The 25,126-nt window shown below is 30.5% G+C and overlaps 1 long non-coding RNA gene across 2 annotated transcripts in view; it reads left to right on the top strand.

Moving 5' to 3' along the window:
* LOC148279197 (uncharacterized) overlaps positions 1-25,126 on the top strand; it is a 169,722-nt gene that overhangs the window by 54,165 nt on the left and 90,431 nt on the right. The window lies entirely within an intron of this gene.

Genomic DNA, 25,126 nt, shown 5'->3' with positions numbered 1-25,126 from the left:
TATTTCTTCAATAAAATATTTTTCAATTTCCAATTGAGCAAAACAAAATAAAATTTTGACTATTCGATTTTGTTTATTGATCTTCAATGTTGATAATAGAAAGGCGACATAAAACAAGAAATGTTTCGCAACCCCGACGACCCCAGCGCTTAGTCTAAATTTTTTTGTCGATTTTCCGTCTTATACATATCTCTGAGCTTAATGGGTACCTACTTTCTAAGGCTGAAGAGAGTTTACTTTTCAATTATTATGTTTTTAAATTGTTTTTCATTTTGTAATGCTCCATAATAAATTATAAAAATTAATAAAGTAGAACGAACGGATCTATATAGTTTTAGTAAGTTTTTGCATTATTAGATATTTTCAAAATACTTCTTTGTGCCATTTTCAATCAAACTTTGTTTTAAAATAATTTAAACATAACTATTAAAGCGTCACGTGATAATATTTGTTTTACTTTTATTATTACATTTATTACTACCTACACACAGGATTGTAGGTTTGGAGTAACGTTTAAGGTTTATTAAAATTGTTTTTTTTTCGTCAGATCCAATGTCTATCAGAACGTAAATAGGTTAGTATCGTATTTCTCATTTGTCATGACAGAAAACTCATTTTTAAGTGTTTATTCTTACGGCAATAGGCAATTCTTCAAATTGTTTTCTTTACACCATTTAATGTTCCTATTAAAAATATTTTTTTTTTTTTTAAGGAATTAATTTCGATTTTGAAAAAATTGAAGATTGCAAATTATTGACATTTTTATTTGTTATTTCATCCTTAAATTTTTATGTGAGTTGTAGATACAAATACATATATTTTTAATGTTCTTATATGTCTACCCCAAATAATTTATTTCACCAAAAACTCTTTCGAAATACGATATAAACTTTTGTTTAATATGTTTTTTTAATTAATTAATAACTTAGTTGATACTGAATAACAGTTATTTTTAAATCAATATTTAAAATAAAGAAAATTTAATAAACATTTTTGAGCAATTAATTAAAGTAATAATATTTCTTACCCCTCTATGCAGTAAGACCACGAAAATAAATGAGAATATGTGAGTTTATTTAAACATTTTTATATTGTCGGCGCACAAAGCTTTCCGCAAAATTTGAATAATAAAAGCGACAAAACAATATCATAACAATTACATTTATCTCTTGTTCAATTGCCCCTGAAACCGAAGCGGGCCGTTACAGCTTTCATCACATTAGCCCAGGCTATCTTTGTTTTTCAGCTTTCTTTCATACTTAATGACCGCTATAAATATTTTAGACGTTTACGTTTTTATTTTTTGGGAAAAATTTATATTTTTAATTTCAATACAGTCGCTTTAATGTTCTGGAAACCTTTTCGGGCCGCCATTTCGTATGTAATTAATTGTCAGATATACAGAACGGCAAACAATAAACAGAGAGGGTTCAGGAAACATTTTTGTATCACAAAGAACGATATTTTACATTCGTTAATATGATTCTTAATGGTTTGTTCCTCTTTAAAGCGTATCATTTCTCAATGAGCAAGAATTTGTATTCTAAACCTAAAATAAAGAAAATATTATTCTATTTTCATCATAAATGACAATATAAATATCTAATAATTAAAAAATGTAATATAATCATCTACGAGTACATATATAAGCAGTCGGCCTGGCTGCGAAATGTAAAATTAGCGCAGGACAGATACATATGCTTTCACTGTAGTGATCGCCAACGTCGGGGGGACCCGGCAAGGCACTAGAAGAAGAAGAAGACTAAAATTTATTTAACTCCAGTGAAGTGGTCAAACTTGTCATCTTGCAAAAGGATTGCATGCATTTTAATTTTTGAAATCAACTGTCAAATAACAAGCATTATTTCAATGGAAATGACTCTTTTCAATGTATGTAAAAAAGAAGCACTGATTTTCTCTTCAAATGTACTTACAAAATTCATGACTTATTTTAATAGAAAAAGTGTGAAAAGTTTCATTTATGGTTAATCAGTAGAATTACGTTTTATATAAGTAAGTAAAACCACATTTTTTCATCAGCAGCAAAAATCCGGAAAACATTAGATTTTTATAACGCAAATCGAAATAGAAAAAATAAAAAATCGTCTTTTTGGTTGGGAAAAAAATATCTGTGTGTAGGGTAGTGTGGGACGAAAAACCCCAGACGAGTTTTTTTGACTTAATGACTGCTCTCTAAAAAACGTGTACAAGGAAATCGAGTTGAGATAAGTCCAGCTCGTTGTGTAGTGTTTGGCGCCCACTATTCTCGAGTTAATTTTGATGGTTGCTTAAACTGCAATATTTTATTGTCCAGTCACCTTACTGCTATGTAACCGATGATCGAAATACGCTGCATTCGGTTTGTAATTGCTGTGGCCTATGCTGTACCTTATGCGAGTTGCGGACCCCGTGGGGTATTATATTTACTCTGATAAAATAAATATCTATCTACACAAAATAGGAACAATATTAGTGCTGTTTTGTTGTGTGTTCCTCGATGAATCAGCCATCAACGCAGCACTAATAGAGATATAGTTTTTTGATTGTGTGGATATCAACATGAGTATTTGTGAGAATTTGAATTCCCAAGGCGTACAACTGAAGAAGCTGCGCGGCGCACGTACTTAACAAGTTAAATTTTTAACCTCCGGTAAACGACGGCCGATTTATATTTTTTGTTTACCGATGATTAAATTCTCGAACTGACTGCCAGACTTGAAAACCGTATTCGATTTTTAATAAATAAATAAGTACATCGGCTAAATCAATCGCGTGTTCGACCATTTGTCATGATGTACGACCGTTTTTTACTGTTAATTTTTCAAATTTTAAAGAAACATCCTTATTATTAGCCGTTGGAAATATTTCGTATATTTTTCCGTTTTGGATAACTTTGTTTTCATTGCAATTTTATTTATTTCGGTTTCAGGTGGACTAAAATTTTTAGGACAGACAATAAAAAAATTGGACTATTGGCAGTGGTAAATTCTTATATTATTCTTCATCATCTTCTTACTCAACATCGGATCCTGAGTAGAGAATGTGTACATCAAAAGACGCCTCCAGAGTCACGATTACAATGGGAAGTTAATAGGGTATTTTCAATTTTATATAAAGTAAAATAGAATATTTTGTAGGAAAATGTGTTTATTTGTATGAAAGTTTAAAGTATCTTCGTCTTTAACTTATAATTAAACATATTTCATATACAATAGGGAAACATCACCTACTACGAATACCAATAAATATATGTAAATTGGATTAACAAAAATTAATTGTATTTTTAAACTCAATACGGATATTGTGGAGAAATGTTTTCATACATAACTTTAAAGATTACCTCCTATACTTTCGTTTTTTTCCATTTATATTAATAAAATCTCATATTATGTACAAAATTTCAAATTTCGTATATTTTAGACACTTGTGCAATAATACACACACACATGTCCACCATCCTTCACAACTAATGTTTAAAGCAAAGAAGCCAATTTATGCATATTTCTTGCATTTCTGAGGATATCTGTCACTGGTTTTGTTCTCTGTATATTTTATTTGTAAATTTTTTTACATGTATAACTGATGATATCCCTAATAAGTAAAAAAAAAAAATAAGACGCAATTGTTAAAAAATATGTCTCCCTAAAAATGTTTGACCTTGGCAATTGTAACGTCAAGATTCGTGAGGATGTTCTATTTAAATTTAAGCGGTAACAAAGTTAAAAAAATTAACCGAATTGTGACGTATTAGGGGCGTAGCCAATGCAATGAACCGTTTTTGAGGGAATGTAAATTATACATTAAAAAAAAAATATATGGTGCTAATAAGTAAAAAAAATTTTTTGCTCGATAGTATTCATGGACCCTTAATTATTTAAAATTGTAAAAATAATGTATTTCGTATGAATATTAAAATTTTAAATCAGAAAATTCGCTTTTATTTTATCGACAATTGAAGATAACCTTTGTATTCTCCCCTACCGCTATCCAGCACTCTCACCTCCTCCCATATCTATCCCGCGTCCCTTAGTTCCACCGAAAAAAACGAAAGATTGTCATCAACGGCCTTCCAGGATGGCGGGAGCCCGCAGGTGCGAAGAAACGCAACTCAGGTTAATTTTTTTATTAATTTGTGTTGCTTTCTTACTTTTTTTTTTACAGGGTCAAAATATTTTTACGATTAAATATTTTATTTTTCAAGTATTTTTATAACTGGTAATATAATTTGGAAACTGAGTATCTTTTTTTTTTTAATCCTTAATTTGTAAGAACTAACATAAATGATTAAAAACATTTTTTTTTATCAAAATTTCTCAATAACACATTTTTTCAAATTAATTAGAATTTAATATGTTCAATCTCCTTTATTTCTTCGTGTAACTCATTGCACAGCTTCAATCCTTTGTACAATGAGTTTTGAGATTCTGTTTTTCTCCTCATTGCTAATCTTCTTTTTTTATCCCTTGTTTCACATGTATGACATTGTTGGTAAAATGTTATCATTGTTTTTATTTTATTCATCCCCTTAGTTATTTTATGCATAAACATTGCTACATTATATTTAATTTGCTAATTTACTGTGAGCAAGCCAATTTCTTTGTGCATTCTTTTTACAATAAAATAGATATTTCTTTTGAGTATAATCCTCATCGCTTTATTTTGAAAAATTTGTTTTTTTTTATTTCTCCTTCATAACATAAAAAAAGAATAGAAGAATAGTAATTTATGTGTGGATATATAATTGTTTTATATATAAGAACACTAATCTTTACATCTATTACATTTCGCAATCTTCCCATAAATGAATTCTTTTTTGAGATTTTTTTGTTACGTATTGAGATTATGTCGACTTTGGATATGATAAGATATTTAAGAATATTTATTTATTATCCAGAGCCAGGGATGTATTATCAGACTTAACGGGTATCAGTAAAATAAATCGAATCTGAAATTACGGAGGTAGTAAAAAATATTTATTCTTGAAATTCCATTAGCGATTATGACAAATAACGGTGTAGTGTTTTGTGGCTGTTATTACACGCTCGGCGGGAAAAAAGTGGCGGCAACTCGGAAAACTATCAATCACTTCTGGACTTAGCCGTGACGAACATGGCGTGTTAGGCCACCGTAAGGGCACACGAGAACTCCCTACGTTTCTACTCGTTTCACTCTTAAATGGATTGAACCACTATATATACGACATGTTTTATATAGTTAAGAAAATATTTAAAAGTAGATCTTTAATATTCGTACCGATAGTAAATTATTAATTTAGCATATTTCGAGAGCGTATATAAATATGTCGGCGTCCGGGTCGTAACCAAATAATGTGTACAACAAAATATACTAATTCGTACAACAATATTCAAAACTATTAGTTGGATCATTAAACACGTACACCGATCAGACATTTTTTTCATTCTCTCGCCACTTTTGTCTTTAAAATCTCCCATTCAATGAATATTTTTATTGTTTATTTCCATATTATATTAGGAGCAGCACTGGTAATAGTTTAGAAATAAAGAGTTAATTCTGGTTTTAAATCATTTTAATTGTATTTTACATTACAAAGCTTTAAGATTTATTGATTACAAAGAATCTAAAACACATAAATAAATGTTTTTAAGCGGGAATCCTAAACCTAAAATGATCCCGTGCCTATTTGTGGCCTCCGTAGTGTAATGACTAAAGCGCTTGGCCCACGCGCGGAAGGCTCCAAGTTCGATTTGCGGTGAGAACACAAGCATAAAAAAATATATTTATTACTAATCTTGGGTGTTTTGTGATGTAATGACGAAGTTCAGTGCTACGGAAAATTGTATATAAAAAAATGGTTTCTTACAAGCGGAAAAAATATAGCATTTAATGGTATAGCGAAGTTTTAAGAAAACGTAAGAAAATAATAATAATAATGAACTAAGTTGAACTACGTCACAAGTTCTTAAGAATCACCTAATGATAGAGTGTTGTGAAAGATTTCTTGTTTCCCGAACAATTTGCAGAACTCTCTAACTAGAACTTTTGACTTCTCATGCGGAATAATTTAATAGTTGTAAAACTTTCAAAAAAATCATTGCGCTGACAATACGACACATAAAAATATTAATTTTTGAGATAGTTTGATAGGCTATAGAAAATAAAAAAATATTTTTAAAAAAACATTAAAACTTCTCATTCACCACTGTAATTGAGCTTCCTGGCCAGTTGTGGAGACAAAAAAAAAGCAATTTTTTTTTTTTAAAAGACTACCTCAACTCATATTAAATGAACATACAAATAATTAAATTTAAAAGGTAGGCATGCACGATATTTTTAATACTATAGTATTTAGTAAATTCAAAAGGTATGTTAATTTAAAACGAATGACAAAAAATCATCAATTGCCATCAATATTTATAATAACCGAATAATATAGGCAATACATATTGAAAGTGAGTAGGTATTACGAAAGATTGTTAGCAGAGTACGAAGTTGATGATGAAGCGTTCCCCAAATAGAGTAGGTAGTCAGCACACAGTACGCAGTATACAGAACACACTCCTTCCAGATAGAAGTTGGCAAACATGCCTCTAATTCAATACAGCTCAACAATAGACCAGTGATGGGGTTGGCAATACCCAGCCGCGTGGAAAATCACACGTCAACCCTAACTGGGTACTCTCCAAACCTCCACATGCCACGGGTGGGGTACTCAGATACTCCGGATTAATTCCGATCCCATTTAAGGGTTGATAACCGCAAATTCAAATGCTTACGATATTATCTGCTTTCATGCACAGTACCAACATATCTGACACGCAGATAACTGACGCGACGTGTTTATAGAAAACTTTTTAATTTGAAATACATTTAGATTTACACCAACAAAATATTTGCAATGTTTCTGGAACACTTTTCTGCCTACCACTTGTCAAATATTCCATTACTGGATCGCGCTATCTCAAATGATTTTTTAAAAGGTATAGTGATTTGATCAACTTATCCGTACAAAAATGTGATAATTACTTCAAATTTACCTTTTTGTTTAGCGATTGCAACAAGATTTACATAAATTATGAAAAATATTCTTAATTTAGCCTTGCCAAAAATAATGCGGCCCGGGTTTTGCTACAAATTTTTGTATAAATAATAATATGACTGGTAAAAAAAAATACGAAAAATAATTGTAAAAAAAAAGTTGAAAAAAATCGATCAATCAAATATATCCTTTTCTGATTTCATTTTAGGCCGACCGTAGATTTGATACTCTTCTTTGGACACTTAAAATTTAACGAAAAGCTTTGCATGCTGCGGACTTTTGCAAGAAACGCAGTTTCTTTTATGGTTCATTTTATCAGTCTTACCACTGCATTAAGCTGCGCATTGTACTCCGATGTGACCAGCAAGAACAATGCACTCGGTGACACCTATCGTAAACTCGTGGAACTAAGCTCCTTGTGTTTTTACGGTGGACGGTTTCCCCTACTCCGCATTGCCATCATTCAGTAGCGGCCAGTGGCTATCATACTGTTTTGCCAAAAATAAATACTTAACGAGCAAAAATATTTCGTTAAAAAGGTTCTAAACGAGAAAACGTTTTCATTTACTAGGTTGACCGTCGCATTACGCCCTAAAATATTTTTAAATTTATTTGTTATTCAGAAAACATACAGTCATTCATAATAAGTATTAAAAACAAAGATTTTCTAGCATAAAATGACCAATTAAGTTTTCATAAATTGAATGAACGATGTAAACATTAAAAGTGACCAAAAATAATAAATAAATAACTTTAGTGAGAAAAGAATAATCGAAAATATTTACGTTTTCCATTGAGGTAATAAATAAATATACTGAATGCACACTCTGAGTCATCCATACACACATATATGAACGCATACATATTCACATATGCATGAGCACATTTACATGCATATATACAACATACACGAACACATACATCACATGCGGTATATATACATTTTATAAACCACTTAAGATGTACATTCAGCAACTATTCCAAACAATCAACTTCATAAAAAAAAATTCAGTATAAATGCAATGTGCAGTAAAAAATGCATCCATTATATTTTTTACGGGTATGTCAAGTAAATGAATTAAATTTATAATTGTTTTTAAGAGTTGGTATACAAAAAAGGTAATTTAATCCGGTACAGCAAAGAGAACAACGAAGACCAAAATTTTCTTAAACGTACGGCGAATAAACCATATTATTTAGAATTTTGAAAAGTTGAATTAAATCATATGTTTGACGCCTTTTTTCTAATGATTCTATTTTAAATGTAATTAAAAATTCACCGTTATCATTTTTAATGTTACCAAAACGATATTCCAGGCTCCTAATAAATTTATATTGATTGTTTTCGATTAGATTCATATATACATAATACTGAAGGGACCATACTAATGAAGTAAATTCGAGTTGACTACGTACATAAGTTTAGTAAAGAAGTTTGTGTGTATATATATATATGGTGATAAGAATAGCTTGGAAATCTCTAAATGAAAGCTTGGGTGGATAAATCTTGTTTTTCATTTTAAGAAAGGCAACATTTATATTTTAATGAAACATTTTCACATTACTTTATTGCCATGACAGGACGAGAGATATTTCAATTTGCTACATACTCGTACATTAGCAAAATACCGCCATTTGTTCTGACTAAATACTGTGTGATTGGCGGATTGTTAAATTCTTAATTATGCTATACAAACTCAATGGAAAATATTATGTTTACCATGTAGTACAATTTAAATCAGTTTTTTCATGTACACGTTTATTTAGGTCGGTAGATTTATACGTTTTCGGTTTCAATAACTCATTTTTCGGTTTAAGCGGAGACCTCAAAGTTTTATTTTATTACCTTTATAATATAATACATTCATTGGGTTTTAAAAATTAACCCTTTAACTGAAAGACTAATCTTACTGAATTTAGAACCCATACCAATGTGAATAAACTTTCGATAAAAAAAAATAAGGCGTTTACTGTTAAAAGTTATAAATAAATAATGAGAATAGAAATATAATATTTTATATAGAAAATAAAAGACGAGTGGTATTTTAATTCACAAATTTGGAATATCCAGTGACCAGTTTCATCGCTTTCGCGACATCTTCGAGACTGGTATTTTTATTAAGAAATTCAATGTATTTTTACAAAACAGAGGTAAGGATAGAGAATTCAAAATTGGATATAATTAGAACTCATAAGGATCATTTACAAAGTGTTTCAGCTCGACTAACGAGTTGATATAATGATATTTCTAATAAGTTAAAGTATTGTATATATATTATTTTTCACTGTCCCATCCTTCGTGAGTCTGATTTCTGTCAGTTATGATTCTATTTAATTTCAAAATACTATTTTCATTCACGACATCTCTAATATTATTTTTTTAAAGTGTAAGAAAATAAAATATTATTTCATTATAATCACAAAATACCCGCAGCTTTAAATGACGTAATTCGGAATAAAGGTTACAGGGGTTGCTTAGTATTTATTAAATTCTCACAAAGAATATATCCGACAAAGGTCTATCGCAGGACTCAACCGAATATTATTTGTACTTTTTATCCTCTTCCGAATGAATAATGCGCCGCCACAGAGCTGTCACCGCCAGAACTCGACAAACAAAAACCCACTATTACTCTGCACGAGTAAAACAAAAGATACAAAAACATCCTTCGAGTGTTCTGCAGTACTCGTATTCTTGCCGAGACTCCGGCGAAAATGTGCCAGGGAGAGACGACACGAGCCGGCCCTCGTATAGAAAAGAAAAGAGACGTGAATGTTTTCTCAGACCGTCTCGAAGATGACGATCCGGTTGGAATACGTAGGAACGCCCAATAGGTTGAAACCACGCCCCGTTCACTTGTTTTTTATTGCTATATTTTATTAAGCAGTACGCATTCAGGTGTTTTTGTGCTATCCTGTCATCGTTCTTCAGCGGCAGGTGTGTTGGAATTCACATTCTGTTGGTCAGCAATAGTCATAAAAACAAATGACCGCTAAGTCACCGATGCCGTGACTACGCTGTACGCTGTACGCTGTACGCTGTATGCGGTACCCGCATGTGTATGCTGCGCCCGACGTGCTATACCTATGTGCGAGTAGATTCCAACCTGTACTCCGTACGTGGCAGGCGCGACCACTAATATTCCGCAGTATCCTATATTCGACATTTCCCTTCTAAGATCATCTTCACTCTCAGTATCATTCGATATTTTACTAACAAAACACATTTATGCATGTTTTCAACGAACTCATCATTATAAGAAAATACAATTAACATTTCTTTTATTTTCTAAAGAATTCTTAGTAAGAGTTTCTCTAATTTATTTGACAATAGAACTGACCTGACTAATTTCGACAAGAATGTTTTACGATTAGGTACTGTAAAACGTGTAAACTTTGCCTGTAATTTTGAGTTTTGAAAAAAAAGAAAACAATCGTTTTAAAGATTTTAAAAAATAATCAATCACAAGTGGAATAATGAACTGTAAGTTGTCTTTTTGAATGAAGAAATTGATAATTAGTCATAAAAAAATATTTGGAAAATGGATATATGTTTTTGGGCAAAATTATTTAATAATGTAGTAACTTTGCCTATGTGAGTATATTAATAAAGGTGAAATGGTAATTTATACTGCTGGTAGGGTTACCACAAGAATATATATATTTTATACCTCGGAAACACAAACTATATAGTTTTACTACTAACTTACCTTCAACATGTTAATCTGGAATCAAAAGTTTACAGATATTCAACAGACAACTCAAAAACAGTGTTCACAAAAATAGCTGTTACACGCTTGGATATGAACCTATATAGATAATTTACATTTTTCATGGTTTTTAATAACATAGGTAAAGTTAGCTATGGTTGTCAGAAATATAATATCAAGATGTAAATTATAAATAAATATTTATTTAAACCTATAAAGCATACGTTTGTCATATTTAACAAGTTTAAAGAGCTACTATTTTTTTGTTTAAAGTGTGTATTAAAATCTTCTTTAAATTCTATTCCGCCCTTCGGTTTTTTGTTGGTTTATCACTACTGAGCCTTATAGGAGCACCGCATTTCCTCTTTTTTCTCATCACTAAATCCACTGCTACTTCCCTCATCTCATCACTATAGTCCTTATATCTTCTGGCTCCCAATTTTTTTGTTTTCATTTGTTCATTCACAGCCATTTCTGAAACTTAAAATCAATCTAGTAACATTACTAAAATGTTAAAAAATTGAATTTTGTAGCGATCCCGAATATATTCTGTTTTTATTTGAACTATAGGTTGTATTTCCACCAGTTTCCCCATTTTATAGATCGGAAAAAACTATTATTCTATTTTTTGTTTACTATTTAACTAAAGTGACATCCCTAGTCAGTCAAAGTTAGTAAGAATTCCATTTTATCTGCTTCATTTTTCATATTTCCTCATAGAACAATAGTATTTGAGGAGCCATCAGAAATGTTATTATTGATACAGATATATGAAAGTATTAATAATAAAATGTAAAAAAATTACTAACATACCTTCAATATGTAATCCTCTGGAGTCAAAATAAAATTATTATAAATTAGGATAGTACCTAAGTATACAGTAGTAATAAATGATCTTAGAATAAATATATATGTAAATATTGTATTGTAAACATATATTAGACTATGCTTATCATAGAACTAAATAAAATAAATAATAATAATTTTAAAAAATCAGATATTTAACGCACAACTCAAAAACAGTGTTTACAAAAATGTCTGTTAGACGCTTGGGTATGAAGCAAACTAACTACACGGGACTTCTGAAATATTTTTAAAGATAAACCATTAATATGTTAACATCCTTACTAGATTTGATGGAAACCACAGAATACAGAACCAAAAAAACAAGAATAGGCAAAGTTACTCGTTAAAGGCGAGGTTAACACGTTTTACGGTACATTAAATTTTTCTAATTTGCGTTCTTCGATGGGTTTAAAGATTTTAATAAAAATACTTATTGTTTACATTGTTTCACATGTATTAAAGACCATTAAGTTTTACCTTAAATAATATTTTAGGATACTGAAAAACAAATAAAATAATGTAACACATAAACCATAATTTCAGAAAAATGTTAATTATTTATTTAAAATAGAAAAAGAAGCGGTCTTATGATTTCCCTCAATATTTTAACTTAAGGGGCCATTTTCAGCGAGTTGTCAATCACTCGAATTTCGAAAATGAGAATCAAGTTATCGTAGAAAGGGGTTCAAACACCAGACCTCTGATTCTTGAGTCCATGACACTTCGATTTGATTTTAAACCAATTAAGTTTCTACAAAATAACAAAATTAGTTTTAATATTACAATAATTAAATGTGTTTTTCGGGCTTTTTAAAACTTACGTTTAATATAATTGTTTCTCAAATATTGGGTTAAAATTCTTCTAATAAATAAATTCTAGCAAGTTATTCATGTAGACTTGACATTGAAATGTCACGAAAATTTTCCAAATTTTTGGATAGGTCCTTTAAATAATTAAAATTTGTTGAAACATTAGAAAAGTCTACCTTGTTAATTTAAAAAAATTATATTTATACTAAGAGAATATTATTTTGCTAACTTTTCAACTACAATATCAGCTAGAAACTATTTGGTTAATCAGAATTTACATTGAAAATCCATTGTCACCTCACCGTTTTTCAAGAAACGAATACCAACTTTTCTTAATTACTCAACTTATGTTAATAAAAAACACTTATCAGCTATATTAATTAGTTTAAAAATGATCATTAATTAGGCAAAATCAGGAGCGGTGTATTTTTGTTCTTCATTTCCCATTAAGTATTTAGTATGTAATACAAGTACATATTCTTTGTGATCATACCTAAAATTCTTAATAGTTTCGTAAATAAATCGTCCGTATAAATTATCAAAGTAAGGACTAGAAACAGTTATTTTGGAAAATCGCATTTTCTTTTCCATTAAAAAAAGGTCGGTTTATTTTATTTATTTATTTAACACTTTATATACATATACAATTTATATACATATAAGGGTGGGCAAATTGCCTTAAGGCAATTTCTTCCTACCTACCCAAACCATTCAGTTTGAGAAAATTACAAGTACATGGGCATATTGAATCTTACGATTTTATACAAAATTAAAAACAAAGATTAACAAAATAAAAAAAAAATAACACTTTACTATGAAGACAGGAGAGGGGATGGAAAGGAAAGAAGAAGGACAAAGAAATAACTTAAATATTTAGAGAGTAACATTTAAATCTTTACTTAAATGCAAATAAAGAAAGGGCTCTAAGGGTACGCTTACGTCTCTAACATTGGGGAGTGGATTATTCCCTAATCGAGCAGCTAATACTGTGAAAGAGTAGGCAAGAAAATTAGAGCAACGAAAGGGTATTAAAAGGGTTCTCTCGTTACTAGAATGAAAAAATAGTATTTGTTGTGATAGAGGTTGGAATACGCTGCTCTCTCAGATAAACAGACGAAGTGGGATTATTTGAAATATCGTGAAGAAGTGATAGAATGTGAATGTTTTTTGTATGCCTGATACTGAGCCAATGTAGTTGCATGCGATATTCGGTTTTAACGCCGGTTGTATTTCAGTTTTAACTAAATAAGCTTCTTACATTTGTTTGTCTTAGATTACATTTATTTTGTGACGGCTGCCATGCCATGCTTTGATGTTATTTGAATATTGCATTGTTACTATCATTTTTAAAAATTTGTTATCTCCGCAAGCTCGTGCAAATTACTTAAAAAATATGTTGGTATCTTTAGATATAAAGGGGACGGAAAATATATTCTAAATGGGTTAAGTTTCAGTACCTATTAGCCTTCAAACATTTAAACACACTTAAAATATTGTCATTCAAATAACGTTTTGCTTGTAGGTGTCACGTTATTATTGCTGTAATATTAAAATAAATGTAACATTTCGTATTGACCAGATAAATTATTTTTTTTAAAGTTTCTGCAAAAAAGATAGTAAAATTAGTTCAATTGTTTTAGTTTGCGGATAAATAAAAAACTTTATTAAAAAAATGAATACCAATTAAACAAAAAATAAATTAACGGTAACACAAATTTATTTCTAACATGTAACATCATATATTATATACAAGTCGCGTTTTTATCGTAAATAACTTTAATATATGAAATGTACTTATCATTTTTCGTAATTCTTAGAAAAATTAGTATTATTAAACTCCACGTAACCATTGGATTTTACGAGTTTCAAAGGGTTTCTCCTCGTCTCGTTTTTTTTAAAGCAGTGTTCGTCAAAAAGTGGTAAGCGAAGTCTATTTACCCCCACGGTGTTAGTTACTTGATAATGAAAAAAAGATAGACTTGGTCAAAGGCTAACAAAAAATAAATTAACAGTAACACGAATTTATTTCTCACATGTAACATGATATATTATATATAAGTTGCGTTTTTATCGTAAATAACTTTAATATATATAATGTACTTATCACTTTTTTTAGTTCTTCGAAAAATGATAAGTATCATTAAACTCCGCGGAACCATTGAATTTTACGAGTTTTACTGGGTTCCTCTTTTTTTCTCGTCTCGTTTTTTTAAAGGCAGTTTTAGTCAAAAAGTGGTAAGCGAAGTCTATCTACCCCCACGGTGTTTGTTACTTGTTAATAAAAAAAGATAGAATTGGTCAAAGGCAATAAAAGATTGAAGAGCCCTGATATTGCAAGCACATCCGATATAGGAGAGGGAACTTAACGTATTAAGATTATATTTTGGTACACATACCTTTATCTGTAAAAGTTATAATTATTTCCATTTTTTTTTTATATAACGTATTTCTTAAATACACATTCCACCATTCAAATTATTGTTGTGTAATTGTAATTAGTAAGAAATAGAAGTATTTTTTTAAATTAAATCCATTGGGATTGAAAATATACTTTAAATCAGATCAAATTTCTAGTTATGGTACTTAAAATGCTCATGTTTAACGTACATTGCCAAAATTAACACTATTCACCATATTAATTAAGACATAAAAGTTCGATTAATTATTTTTATTTCAAACAAAAAACTCCTAAATTAGTGCTTTGTTATTAATTTTTAAATATTTATTTTATTTTTTCAATAGTAGTTTTGCTAATTAAAAATTATATTTCACTATTTCAGAATCACGTGTTAATAAATTGTACATTTAAGTTACATAAATAATACTATGTATTGTAGAGAATACTCTTCTCAGTAAAGGCGTTCTCCAGAGAGGGTAGAGTATTTCCTTTATATATTTTTCTTCCATCGCTATTGGACGAAAAATTCCGGAGATACAGCCTCTTTCCACGAAATTTGTCTGTTCCGTAGAAAACTGGATGGAGGGGATAGTCCGGGGGAGGGAAGGACACCCACCCCCCGCCTCTCACCCACAGGGTGGGAAAATAAATAAAATGAAAAGAGCCCGCTTTCTGAAACACTCGTTCCTTTTATTATACGCCTTAGTATTTGCTTTAGCCCGGGAAATAGAGTGGGAAGAAAAGAGATAAACCCCGGAGAAGCTATTCTCCTCGAGGACCTCTTCGTATCTTGGAATGGGATCGTCCTCCTTCTATATTATATAACGTCTTTGAAGAGCCGCATTTTCATTACTCCGACATCGTAAAAGATAACATAAAAGTTTTTCGTCAAGTTGTACAAATTGCTCGTATTTCTTTACTTAAACATAAAAGCAATGATTCAATGTTGATTAATTTAGGTGAATTATGTGAATTTCTAGTCATTTCATCTCAATTTCGTCATTCAAAAAAAATTATCACAATTTATATTGGGTACTTTAATAAACTAATAATAAAATATTGTCCTTTTTTTCACAGGTCAGGCGTACATAAACATTTTTTTTTAATTAAATGCCTGCGTATTTATGATTTACGCAAAAAAAAACCGGGTCATTTTCAACGAGTTGTTATTTTATACGGTATTATAAAATAAGAATTAAGTTGGGGTGGATAGGGGATCGAAACTCAGACTTCTGAGCTGTAAGTCACAACATTAGCCATTAGACCCGATTAATAATATTTGTATTAAATAATGTTTATTTATATGGCAATTTCGTTTCATGCTAAGCAATTGTCTCAGTTCCTTTAAGTTGTTTGGGTCACTTGTTTCTTACTTTATTAGACATTTTGTATCAAATATTTAAACTAATGTGTATTAACTTAATAAAGGTGTGTGTTTGAATTAAAATCTAGAAACTATTACGGTCTGTATGAAAACAAAACATAGGTACGCATATTGTTTGTAGATACGAAACACGACAATATTATACACCGCAATATGAGAAGAATAATATGACATTTGACAGCCATCTCCTAAAACGGTGTGTGATGTGACGAATCCCTCTCCGTTACTCGGTGATTGGTTCCGCGGTGTTTGTTTGGAAATATCTCCTAATATCTGGCTTCTATACAAGATGAAAGGAGGCTGTTACCTCTTCTCTAGTTATGGTAGCGACTGTTGAAAGGGATACATTTCCTCACGTTGTCGTCCGACCACTATTGTCGCACGTTGGCACTTCTCTGTATGTCACGAATGCGAGAGAGAATGTCAGATGACCTATGATGAATGGTTAGCCATTTTTATACAGATTCTTTTATTCAGTTTACCAGATAATTTACGAGTATGTAATATTTTATTTTTTTATTTAGAAGTTTATTTAATATGATTTATGAACAGATACAATGTTTACATAAGTTATCCATATCATCATCGTCATCATCATTCCCTTTCCGCACCTAATGGTGCAAAGGGCACAGGATTGGTACACCAATCGCAACATATCTCGATCAATTTTGTTACATGTAGGTATGGTGATCAATCTTACACTTCAGGTACCAGTCCAGGGACTATGAAATATTCTAGTGTGAAAACACCCTTTCGAAAAATAGTTCATATCAACTATGTCAGGAATCGGACCCGAGGCCTCTTACATGGTAAGCAAACGCGCTGACCGATACACCACGAGGTCGACATATTGTACTTGACGAGAAAACTCGAACAACAGAGATTAACCGAAGAGTTGAGTGTGGGTGGGTAGCATTCGGAAAACTTAGTCATATTTTAAAACATGCCCGAACCCCTATCAACTTTAAATGAAAAGCATCTGATTCATGTAGTTTGCCAGTACTCACAAATGGGTTTGAGTCATACCATCACACTATCCGACAAAAGTGCGTATAAACTTAGAGTTACACACAGAGCTATTTTTTTTTTAAATATTTTATTTACCTTTTTGTACATAATGTTGATTGCACATTGGTGGGCTTATTGCCAAATGGCAATTTCTTCCAACCAACCAATAATGGATAATTATAATAAGCCATGAAGCTAGCGATGCTGGAAGTCTTAAAAATAAAGTAAAAAATGAAATCATGAGAATCAAAACAGGAGTACTGGACATTATTGAAAGAGTTGCAACGTCCAAATCACGCTGGGGTGGTTAAGTTGCTCGCAGCTCAGACAATAGATAGGAAAAATACCAGCTGTGCTGGCGCATTCGGACTACTACCAGACGCCCCGGACGATCCCTGCTCCGCTGGAGAGACGATATTGTGGAGCATTCGGGAACAGCGTGAATGAAAATAGCCCAAAACTGTTGGCACGAAAAATGATGTAGGAGGCCTTCATTCAGGAGTGGACAGCTACAGGCTGAAGAAAAAAAGCATATTTAGGCAAAATTTCAAAGAACGAAACGAAATGCCGCACAAAAAGAGAGGCAACCTTTTGTATTTCATGTTGGATTGTGTATTTACGAAAACACAATCTAATGATAGACAAATTTACTTTGCTTTTTGCCAATGCAAACTATCATATTGCAATTTAGCTCCGGGAGGTTGATCTCATTCAATCCTTGAACCAGTGAAAATAGCACAAAAATGGATCATGAAGATCATTCTTAAAAACCCTTGAGGCATCCGACGGAAAATCTATTCGCTATTCGAGTTAAAGATTTTGGATGTAAGACAATTGTTTGTGAGGTACCTACTACTTAAACTTTATGATAAATTAAATAAGGTCAAAAGAACCCAACAAAATATAAACACTCGTTCAGCAACACAAATTAACTGTATTGTCCCATTTGTATCAACCGCCTTTGGTAAAAAGCAATATAATATAATTAATAATATAATTAATGATTTATTGCCAAATATAAAAGACTTGAAATGTAAAACAAATTTTAAAATAAAAATAACTGTTGTAAATAATTATGTAGCGAGATTTTTTTTAAATATACGTAAATCAAAACACGTAGTACTTTATATACTTAAACATATTATTTATGTTTAAGTAACATGTATTCTTGGCACATATAAATACTTTATATTTGTATAATAACGATTTTTAATTTCTTACATTTGATTAGTTAGGCATTTTTAATGAAGTAGTTTTAGTTTTTCTTTATGTTATTGTTTTATTAGTATAGGACTACTTATGCTTTAAAGATAAAAAATCTCCATCTTAGAACAGGCTGAGCCATGTTAGATGGAGACTATCATAAACAGAGAATACTTCGTTTTTATTTACACTAATTAGTATAGATTCCCTGTTATTAAGTATGTATACTAATTTTTCGCAATAAATTTTTAAAATAAATTAAATAAATAAAAAATAAGTGTTATTAAATACAGGTAAATTAAACAAAATTTACACATATACGTATTATTATATTTGTATAATATGGTAATAAGACTGATAAAGAAAAGAAAGTATTAAGTTACTAACAAAAGAATAATCAATGTTATATTAAATATCTAAAACTATTTTTTTTTAAATTGTGATAATAATAATTTATAAAATTAGATTAAAATATTTGCGTCTTATAATTACTAACCCAAATATTTCAAATATTTTGTGGGACGGTTTTCTTTTAGTCGGAAATAACCGTTTTAAAAAATGGAAAACCAATAGTGGTAGAATGTGGTTTGAACATTTAACTTCTGATTCGGAGTCCTAAATTATGTTTTTATAGATAACATGTCAAATGCTTATATTTATACAATAAATGATAACATGCAAGGTATTAAAAAAACACGGTAAAAGTAAAACTCGTTTTAAAAACACGTCTCAATTTATTTTTCCATTATTTTTTAGAATACCATTTACTAGAATAAAAATTTTCAATTCATTTGCCAACAGATAAGTTATATATATTCTGATTAACCAATTATTCAAAATTAAAAAACAATAAGTTTTTTTGTCAATTCTAGATTTAACGTAAATTGAAAAATTAATAGAAATAAATTATTTTCATAAGAAAAGTGCACGAAAATAACACGCAAACATTCATAATACTTGTTTAAGACTGCAATTAAGCATGATGTAAATATATAAGTATGTAAATATAAATGCGCTCTGTAACTGCAAGACGCGTTGCGCTATTTATTGTACAACGCCGTTGAGGTAATTCATAAATGCACATGTATTCTGTATATTATGTATTGTCACAAAAAATATTTTATTTTATGTACTGTCCCAAATAAGTTCTTTATTATAACACCTAATATTATAATATCTTATTTCAATTTATTTCAACAGAGAGAGAAAACATTTTTGAGAAGGGAATATGGAAGTCTAGGCATTTAAAGGGCTTATGACCCGTCATTGGCTGGTTTAAGTGGCCACTTTACACACTGTGCAACATTCACCATTCTTATTCATGTATTGTGTTTTATTAATAATAAAAAGTAAAAAAATAATAAAAATTAAAAAAAGAATTGCTATGTTAACTAACCAAAATAATAATTTTATGTTTTTAACTTTTTTACATTTATATTATTTATTTATTTTTATTTATTTATTAGTGTATACACGGCACAAATGCCTTTTATAAACATAAACAATTATACATTTTACATATAGTGTTCTATTACAAAATTATGAAATAATATAATAAATATATATTTATACATATTACACAGTTGTTTTAAAAATGTTCCATATAATAACTTTGGGAATTTAATACATAACATGTTAGGTAGAAAAATAATAAAAATAAAGATATTAGTACATTGACGGGATTATTTCCTAATGTCAATTGCTTAGAACCAACCAATAAAATTAAAGGTGTTATTTATATTATCTTAACAAATTACAACAGGGATGGAGAACACCTTAAAAAAGGGAATATGGAAGTCAAGGCATTTGCAGGGCTTATGATCTGTCATTGGCTGGTTTAAGTGGCCACTTTACACACTGTGTAACATTCACCATTTTTCCTATGTTTAAACATCCATGTTTCTTCAATTCTTCCATTTTATGATTTAAGTGAAGTTAAAGAGCTGAACCCTTTATTGTTGTGAAGAGATTCATCTGACTGAATTATTTCACATACTAAGCAACGCCTGAAAACAATTTTTCAATTTTTAAACCAGTTGATTTCATTACAATCTTTGAGTTTGTCCAAATGTTCGTAGACAAAAGACTGGATTTTACCCCCTCGGGAGTCATTAAGATTAACAAATCACAACAGGGATGGAGAATATCTTAAATAAGGGAATATGGAAGTCTAGGCATTTACTAAAATCAACAAATGGAAGAATTGAAGAAATATGGATGTACAAATATAGGCAAAATGGTGAATGTTACACATTGTGTAATGTGGCCACTTAAACCAGCCAATGACAGGTCATAAGCCCTGTAAATGCCAAGACTTCCATATTCCCTTATTTAAGATATTCTCCATCCCTGTTGTAATTTGTTGATCTTAATGACTCCCGGGGGGGTGAAATCCAGTCTTTTGTCTACGAACATTTAGATAAACTCAAATATTATATTATTTTAGTTTCAAAACGTATGCAAGATAATTTAATTAAATAAAATAGATACAAAAATATCTATAAATGTATTAATATCGATATTAGTCTTCAATGGGAAAATGTAATAAAGAGAGTGAGGGAGAGCAAAAGGAAAAATATTGAGGAAGAGAAAGGAAAATAACAATAATAAATAAGAAGTTTCTACGTTAAGAAAAATTAAGACGGACAGTGCATCGGAATAAGAACAGATTTATTAATCAAAAGATTTACTTAGTTATTAGTGGATTAACATATCTTTTATCATTTCATCGGTCTAAAGAAATATCGTACTAGCAGAAAACCCAGCACTGCGAATAACGAGAAAGGCAGTGGTAATATCTCACTGCTTTTTAAAAAGTTAACGAATAGTCCGAGTACCCAACACGGGAGCAGATCACGACCTCGCGATGTGTCCAGGAGCATGCGCACGGCATACCAAATCACTCAGTCAACTTGACGTCTTTGTCTTCATAGAGTTAGCGATAAGGAAAACTTCAACAAAGGAAAATAACTTTAACAATCATGACACGGAGAAAAATGTGACTTTCAGTTACTACGCCTGTAGTAAAACAGCGCCTAACTCGAAGATTTAAAAATAACATTTAATTATTTCAAACACTCCGAAAATCGAACCTTTAACATCCGTTCGTGAAGCAAGATACTACGTCGCAGAGGTCAATATATTTTATCATATTCTTTCATTAAAAAGTTCGAGTCTGTATCAAGTAAAGATTGAGTCGAAGTCGCCTCGAAAGTAGCATTGGCGACCTAGAATATTTTAAATCTCACGTTGTCACAAACTACCCTTAAAAAGATCGAATTTGTGTCGAGAAGGGCCAAAAATTCGATTTTGAAAATGGTGCCGTTAATCCGAAAATGAAATTTTACATGTCATTTCTAAATTTCACGTCTCCACAACTTACCGTTAAAATTTTCGAGTCTGTTTCGAGTAGAGGCCGAGTTACGGTTGATCTAGAAATGGCATTTAGATTATCCTTAGCCCAATTTTTTCGGTCCTACGACTTGCCGTTTCGGAGGGATGCAGTGATGAACAAACAAACAAACAAACAAACAAACAAACGCACAACTATTTATTTTAAGTTTAAAAATATAAATATGTAGATTTTAAATAACCGCTTTTTACTTTGGTCACATATTCCGTAATAAAAAATATGCCCTTCTACAGCATAATATGGAAGGAAAGATAGAGGGTAGGCGGAGTATGGGACGGAAAAGCGCATCATGGCTCAGAAATCTCAGACTGTGGTTCGGTGTGCCGGACGCAGCAGCGCTGATTATACTGACCCAGGATCGTGATAATTTCTCCGGTAGGAGCGGCAAAAGAAGATGAAGAAGCTACTATCTTCATTAAAATATGTAGGTACATGGAAAAATTTTATATACCGGAGATACGTTTCACACAGCGTGTTAAAAAAGTTTACAAAAAAAATATTCTGGAAAGGTTTTCTTATAAAAAAAAATCGGGATTTCAAAATAATAAAATTGGTTCTTATTTTTTGTTTCTTTTTTTTTTTTTACATTACATTACATTTGTCGTCAAAATACTTTTAAAATCATAACAAAGATTCACTCTAACTTTTATATTATATTATACGCAAGGTAAGTAAAAGAGCTGTGTAGGGCATTCCAATAACAAATATTCTAAATTTATCATCATAATATAAACATTTTTTTTTTATTTTACGTATTTGCATTCTTACAATCAACCCAAACATTTAATTTTCAATGGTCTATTTTCAACGAGTTAAATTGTTAAATTTCTCAAAATATTTTAAAACCAATGATCAAGATTTTTTAAATTTAATTTTTCGACATTATTTCGAAACCGTGTAAAATGAAGTTCCAGTGTATTTAAAAATATAATTCTACGCATATATCATATGTATTTTATCTCTCCTAATACTCGCATTGTGATAGCGCAAATAAATGAAGACCTGTAATAAAATAGGGCTTAAATACCAAAAAATAAAAAATGACGTTGAGTATGAGGAAATGTTCTATATTCCTATGCCAATAACACAAATTAGAACTTATGTACCAGAAAAAAATATTTTATATCAATCTGAAGTCATGTATATGGGATGGAGCCTAAGTACAATACCCATTAACGCATATAAGGGCCTACGTGATTAATCGCAGCGCTAAGCATTTCATACAAAATGGCTGGACGCGAGACTTGTGATCCGGATACGCCTTTTACAACAAAGCGGAAAAGAAGTGGTTTTAATAAGTTAAGTGAAAATAAAAAGTTAAAAGCCCAAGGGAAACAATATTGTTCTACTAAAAATGTGATTGTACCAGCAATAAGTCCTCCGAATACTTCGGTAAGCCGATTTGTTTTTAAAAATCTGTTTTGACAAATTTTTGACAAGTTTTAACTAGCGTTTAGAATCTAGGGATGTGCAAACGATGTCTGAGGTGCACAGGGGTCAAAGCACGTAGCCTGGGAGGAGAAATCGAGTGAACACGATCACCAAATAGTGGGTGATATTTTCTGCCATTTTTTAAATGAAGAACCGGCTGTCAAAAATTTTATGTTTGTATGGGGAATTCCAAATAATTGTCGGCGAATTTCGTTTTCGAATTGCACGGCGTCTGTCATTTCAATTATTTTATTATGGAAAAATATCGGCTTAAAATACAATCTTTGAGTGAATTACTAAAGTTTTAAGAATAGCGGAGTATTTTATGTTCATTTGCATGATACTTTGCCTTATTTATTCTGAGATTTTAAAAGGATTTTTCTATATTTATAGCTGTAACAAGTGACCCCGTTATACCAAATTTTACAAATTTTATTCAAACGTTTTAACTAAAATTCATGTACAATTTAGTATGTATTTCATATATAATTTAGAAGATTAATAGCTTTATAGCTTAATTTACAAGAAACATTGGGCATTTTCCTAATTACTCCTGCGAGATTATCAGATAGGTGGGTGAATATTTATTTTTTGGCAAGAAAGCGATAAAAATACGGCTTTTCGAAATGTCAAAAGTGAAATACATGTTCACCCAGGTAAATAATTTATAGTATTGCTTGAATGTTAACCTTAGAAAGCGGCATTTAGGGTTATATTTGACAGTCCTCCGTAAAGTTGACGTTTTTTTCAGTTCACTTGCAAGTGCCAGAATGACTGTAAAAGTCTTCTTTATGATCAAAAACTGCAGTTGCATAAATAATTTTACGAAGCTGGTGACTGGTTGGAGCAAAGTGCATATTTAATGGGATTATTCCATATTTCAAACATTAAAAGACGGAGAAATGGGAAATACAAAAACCCATCAGAAAGCAAAAGGCAGTGTACTGTTTATTACACTGTCCCTAATGACAATGGTCAAGTAGTCAATGTCTGTCGTGCCACTTTTATTGATATATTTGGAGTAAGTATTAAGGTATTCGAGTCCTACTAATAGAGAAAAAAACGCGGAGAGACTATCCTCACCGAAAAAGGGGTAATAAGAAAAAATATCGAAAATTCGATCATGAAGACGAAAACCAAGTCATCGGGCATGTTAAATTGTTTCCACGACAAGAAAGCCACTATTCACGAGCTAAGATAAGTAATAAATTAATTAAATTTAAAAATAAATAAATTAATTGGCGATATAAAACCTATAAACTACGCCAATTAGATTACCAAAGCCGGATCACGGACGAAAAAAAAAAGATTTACTCAACATGATCGAGTATATGTCTTCTGAAGAACACAAAAATTTCTACAAAAATCTTTTCCAGTAGAGAGTTATGATAGATATATTTTTCCATTGATTAATAATTATTATTTTTAATTTACATACCTACATTATAAACGATGTATTTTTTTGTTCAAAATTATTAGTTTTACGCATCCTTGAATTAAAAATCAGACATTTTAATGGATGTTGGTGATAGGCCCTATTTTATGATTTTACGCTAGGCACTTAGGCCTGACTAATGAAATAGCAGTTGGTCTTAAGGCCTTCTCAATTACTTTGTTATTTTATACCCTTTTAAAATAATATTTTACTATTTAATTTTCACTTAACTTATTTCTTACACATTTGTACACATTTTAAAGAATTAAAAAATATATGCTGTATACCAAAAAAACTGAGTATATCTTTAAACCCTTGTAACTTTTTTTCACTTTTCTGGTGCTTAGGCCCAATTTTATTACAGGTCTTCAAATATATGTAATATTATGAATGTATAAAATACATACTGTAAATTTTACTAATTGATTTTTTTTATTGTTTCACATGCGATTACAAAAAAGCTTTTAAAAT

This window comes from Micrasema longulum, unplaced genomic scaffold (genome assembly GCF_059751315.1).
Source record: "Micrasema longulum isolate JH-2025_06_02 unplaced genomic scaffold, ASM5975131v1 h1tg000747l, whole genome shotgun sequence".
In the NCBI taxonomy this organism is placed as follows: domain Eukaryota; kingdom Metazoa; phylum Arthropoda; class Insecta; order Trichoptera; family Brachycentridae; genus Micrasema; species Micrasema longulum.
The sequence above is the reverse complement of the archived record's forward strand: the minus strand, read 5'-3'. Positions and strand labels throughout refer to the sequence as shown.